Source organism: Galeopterus variegatus, unplaced genomic scaffold, assembly GCF_000696425.1.
Source record: "Galeopterus variegatus unplaced genomic scaffold, G_variegatus-3.0.2 Scaffold2571, whole genome shotgun sequence".
NCBI lineage: Eukaryota > Metazoa > Chordata > Mammalia > Dermoptera > Cynocephalidae > Galeopterus > Galeopterus variegatus.
This window is the reverse complement of record NW_007728682.1, coordinates 314,943-320,795: the sequence shown is the minus strand read 5'-3', so window position 1 is coordinate 320,795 and position 5,853 is coordinate 314,943.

Sequence of the window (5,853 nt, the reverse complement as noted above, 5' to 3'; positions counted from 1 at the left end):
ATTTGGTATGGCTGCCTCAGTGTCTGCTCAGTTGGCCACTAGTGCCTTGTGTGTGTGGTTGTCTTGGGTCTTGGGCCTCTCCAGGGAGTCACCTCTCTGGTCAGCATGCACTCAGCTAGAAGAAGCCCCTCCATAGGGACATCCCCAGGAAAGAGAGAAGGGCAGAGCTGAGCATACTCAGTTCTTGCTCCCAGATTTGTGGTTAGATAAATCATTTTTTTCTCCCTTCATGAGAAGGAAAGGAGGGCTTGACATGTTATTTTAATACCATTTCCACCTGAGAGTAGAGGTTCCCAAATGGAAACACTAGGAGAAGGAAGTCTCAAATGATTCCCCTAACTGTAACTTCAGTTGCCAAAAGTAAAATGTGATTTAAATGTGGAAGAAAATGGGAAGGCCCAGCATGTGCTGACATGTCTGAATGTAAGTCATAAATGGAAACCGGAGACTGTAAGGAAGTACACAGCAGACCCCAGCAATGCAAGGTTGGTGGGCGTCAGACCTCAGAAAACACAAGTAGCAGGTAGGGTAATCACAGACTGGGATGAATTAAAAGCAGATTGAGATGACAGACAGGTAAGAAGATTTGTATGAAAGTCTGTGAGGAGGGGAGATATATACTCAGGAAAGGCTCAAGGAATCAACCTCAACCTAACAGAAGTGAGTGAAAGTAAGAAAAGTAGGGTAGAAATTTTTTTTTTTTTTTAAAGCAAAGCAAACGATGAAAGAGAAAACTTTAAAGATAAAAAGCAAAAATGTGAGGCAAGACAGTCTTCTGGCTAGAGCAGTTGTTTTATATCTATGTGGACAAGACGATGTGGGAATTTCAAGGACAAATTAAATTAACGGAAATTTAGCACAAGTTGTAAAGAAGCACATCAACAACTATAGAAGTTAGGCTAAAAGAAAGTAGAAGTTTCTATAAAAATTTGAAATATTTCTCTCTCATCTTACTAATTATATGCTTTTTCATTGCTTTTGTCATTTGGTACACCTCAGGAATTTAGTGTTGGAAATAGTCACTAATTTGTCACATGACCATGAATGTCAAAATGGATCTGCAAAGATGCAATAGTGTCTCCACATTTTGTATTATTTTCATTGAATTGAAGTTGTGGTCAGTTGTAAGATGCACCATTATTTTATGTATCACAAAGAAAGAAAAGCATGCTGCCAATTAAACTCAGATAAAAGTTGCTATCAGACTTCAAGATGCTTCCAGATCTCAGAAACAGTGAAATGTGAAAAAAAAAAAAATACATTTTAAAACTGATAAAACAGTACTTAACTTTCTTGGTAGTATTTATCAGAAGTTGAAATGATCTTATTTATTTTTTGCATCTATTTTCTGTTCCTTCCCTTTAGAATTCAAGTTCCTTAAAGGCAGTACTTTGTCTGCATTAATCATGGCTGTATTCTCGGTCTAGGACAGTATATGCACATAATGGGGAATACTATTTTGTGGCTGGTTATTTATGACTATAAGGCAGTGATGAAAGAAGGGACTGAGAAAAAGCTGGAATTCATTTGATGCCATTAACTCACCCTTTCAAAAAGGTCATTGTTCCTAAATTAATCCTCCCATTTAAAAATACTTTTAGGTACTCCCCTCTTGTAGAGAGCACACTCCCTCCCCATTACCACCATGCAGACTCTCTTCCATTGCTTGGTTTAACTCTCCATGTCATCAGGGATTATAGTCTAGCATTGGTGCATAACGTGACCACTGTGCATAGCTGAAATACCTTGAGGATCCCCTGGGAAGATGACATATTGAAGAATAATAACATCTCTCAGAAATTCAAGCAGTAGCCAAGTTTGCCCCCCTACATAGGATGGGACCACTGTTTACTTTGATAGGCAGAAGCTTTACAAAATAGGCTTCTATTTAGAGGTCATGCATATGAAAAACAAGTATTTCAGAATCCTAAAGTCATATACAGCACAGTGAGTTACTTCTGCTATGGGTGGGTGGAATGCAAGCATGGAGGCCAATTGAGAAGTAGCCAATCCTGTCTCCATTCCAGGGGCAGGTGTTCATTGAGCACAAAGCTGGTGGAAACACATGCAGAATTTAGATTTCATTTTTCCTTTTTTATTCTCTTACTTTCTCTAGGCAGGTAATAGAAACAAAGTTTTTCCTAAGTGCATAGGATGCCATTCCAGGAGCATGTTTCTTATACTTTGAGTGCATCCTGATGAGATCTTCTCTATAATGGAGGAGTTGATTCCTATGGCTTGAGTTAGTTTAATCCAGAGAAAATCACTGAAAGACCTCTGGCATTTGGCACTGCAAAAATCACAATTTCTAAATTGCTATTGTGGACATGATTCTGTTACCTTTTGTTGAGTTTCTAAAGTAACAGCTAATATTTATAGGACAGATTGTAGAAAGTGTTCTCAAATGTAATTGTTTGACCTCTAGAGCAGACTAGTGAGACTGAATCTTTTGAGAGAAGAAAACTTTTTGGCACAATCTTATGTCTTATTTATTCGGAGATAGTTAGATACACACAGTAGGTATTAAAAAAAGGTGATGAAAGAATTGGTTTATATTTATACTGTTATGAATTATTATTTATTTATAATATCATTTGTTATTTCTAATAATAATACCTGGTATTTCCAGAGTGCTTTAAAATAATGCTTCACATTTCTACATTGCTTCGCTTTAGCCACGCTCATACACTAGGTGATAGATCACAGAATGGCCTCTAGATTCATAATGCCCAACTTCAATCACTGGCATGCCACCTATTAGCTGAGAAACATTGGAAAAATTGCTTGCCTTCTGAGTGATTCAGTTTTTTCATTGTAAAGTGGAGATAAAACACTAGCTAATTTCTAGGGCTGTTTTAAGGATTAAATTAGGTAAATCATATAAACCATTTTCCAATAGCCCCTGGAATATGGTGACTATGCAACAAAATGTGAGCTGCTTCCACATTTATTATCTTATTTGATTCTCATACAACCTTATAAATGAGTAAGAACAGGTTATTCCATTTCATATGAAAGAATCAGATCTAAAAAGTCAAATGCACTCCCCAAGTTCACAGGCCTTGCCTGGTAAGTGTCAGAATCCATATCTACTGGTAGAGTATCCCCAAGATCTTCTGGCATTTAAGTTTGGAATAACATAGTCTCTCTGGATCTCATAGTTCTCACCAGGAAAATAGTATCTCTAAGGTTCCTTGCTACTGTTTTGTTACTATGTTCACCCTTTAGTTCCTGGAACCCTGAATAGTCATGTTCTACTTCTGACAGTCTGGAAGCCACTGATGTACAGCATGTGAGATACCCTCAGACCAAAGCCCATGGTGGCTGGATGAGTTCAATCCCTGGACCAAGGGCCCAAGTCATCCATTCTTTGTGAAATGTTTCTGGAGTGTATATTCATGGCATTGTTATCATCACAATTTATTATTTATTGAGTGCCATTCCTGTATGTGGGGCTGTGTAAAACACACACCAGACAGGGCTTTTCTCCAAGGAAATGGAAATGGAATTCAGATGGTCATGATTCATGAGATAATAATAAAGCTACTCAGGTTGTGCAAACATGGTTTGCAATGAGATCAGCCTTGGAAGGCTCAGCTACAGGAAGTGTTTGATAGGACAGGAAGGGGGGAAGTTGCTCAGTACTAAGGGAGCAAGATAGCTCTAGATGTAGGGCACATCATGTTTTGTCATCACTAAAATGAAAAAAAGGTGAGAGGTGGAGGGGAATGCCAGGATCATATCAGTTATCATCAAGGAGCATGGCGGGGAGGAGAGAACAAGAACAAATGACCTAGTCCAGAGCTGTGTACTCGTGGCTATATTCTGGTGCCATGTGCTGTTTGTCCCAGGAAAGACTGAAAGAACATGCCCTTCATTAGGAGAAGTGGCTCCATATCGCCTGCCTAGCCCAGGCTGAGTAGAAAGTCATATCACATCTGTACTGATTTTTAATCTTTGTTTAGTTTTGTTTGTTCAAGTTAATGAAAATGATGTGCTATTGTTATGTAGTGATGCCAGAAAAAGTTTCGCCAGAGACTTCAAAAATGTTTTTGGTTCTGTGCCCATTTTATGCGGTTTTGCTTTCCTCTGTTTTCTCTCCTCCCTGCCCTTTCACTCTCCCTTCCCCTGAAGCCCTTCTCTGATACTGATGGATTAATATCATGTGACTGGAAGGATACTTGGAGGTAATTCAGTTAAGCAGGCAAGCTATCCCCCAAAAGATAAAGTGATGGAAAAATCTGAGGGTGAATAGAGTTATTATCATTTATAGAAGACCTATTTGTAGAACTATTCAATAAAGTGCATGATTAATAGCTCCTCCAATTAATTCGTAGCTGGGGCTGATAAATTTGGATAAATACATCTCCATCTGGGAATAATTAATAGTAATTTATAAACTCCTCAAGGAAAGGAACTATGTCTTTACCTTCCTCAGTCAGTCCCCTGGGTGCCATAGAATCTATTTTGTTCATCCAGTCCTTCAAAATTTATTGAGTACTAAGCACTGTGCTAGGGCATTGGGAGACACCAAAGAAAAATAAGGCATTCTTATCCTCATGGAACTTAAAACTTTGGGGAAGAGGGTAACAAGATAGAATGTGACATCTGTACTCACTAAGGTAAAATTGAAAAGATCTGAAGGCTTACTAATTGGGGGCATATTTCACTCAGGATCCTAGTAGAAAGTGATGGAAACTCTACTCAAACTGACTTAAAACACAAATTGGAATTTATTGGTTCAGTCAACTGCAAAGTGAAAAGTGTTATTAGATTTAGGTTGATTGGATACTCAAATGATCTACCTGGAATCCGTCTTTCTTCCTTTCTCCATTGTTTTGGCTCTGCCTTTGTCTGAGATGGGCTAATCTTAAAACAGGCTCTATCCATGTTATAGCAAAGACAACCATTGGCAGCTCCATATTTATGCTATACCTCCTGAGTAACGGTAGCAGCGAAAACTCTTGGGGCTTCTTGGAGCAACATTGGCAAAGTGCCCATCTAGAAATGCACTGTTGTTGCCAGACAGATGGAGTAGACTTCTTAGTGAGGCTTAGGTCTTGTGCCATTTCCCTAGAGCCCAAAGGGTAGACACGGGTCTACACAAATCACAGGACTCAGAGTGAGGAAGAAATATTTTTNGGGCACACCTAACTGCAACAGGGATTGGTTTACAAATCTGTTCTCAAACCCATCTTTTTCTTAGCATCAGATTAGAAATGGATCCAGAAACAACCAACCTTAACCATTCAGCATAAATATACGCCTATTTCAGGTAAGAGTGTTTGAATAAATTCCCCTGTAATTCCACTTCACTGCCCCCATCTTTTACCTAAATAAGTCTTTTATTTCCTTGTAGTTTCAAATAAACCTCTGGAGAAATCTGAAAGTTTCTTAAAAAATCATGGATCATAATAAAGTTTATATATGTACATATATCTCTTTCAGTGAAAAGGTTAAAATGCCACAAAAGTAGCTATGAAGGCCCATGTAGTTCCTAGCTATGCTGTCATAACACTACACTAAAAGGAGAGAATAGATTTTGATGAACAGCTCTCAGTTCCCATCACAAGGGGGAATTTACTTAGTCGGGGAGGTCTTGAAGATACTGAAGAAGAGATGATGACTGAAGTGATATCTGAAAGAAGAGTAGGAATTAAGCAGAGGGAGAAGGGTGGAGAAGCATGTGTGTGTTTCACATTTGGGCTGGAAAGGCAGTGAACCAGAAGGAAATACATGTGTAAAAATAGGTGACCATGGAGGATTTACACCAATGCATTAACACTGCCACTTCAAGGGTTAGGATAGAAAGAAGAGAAGAGGGAGATCATTAATTATCTTTTATGTAACAAT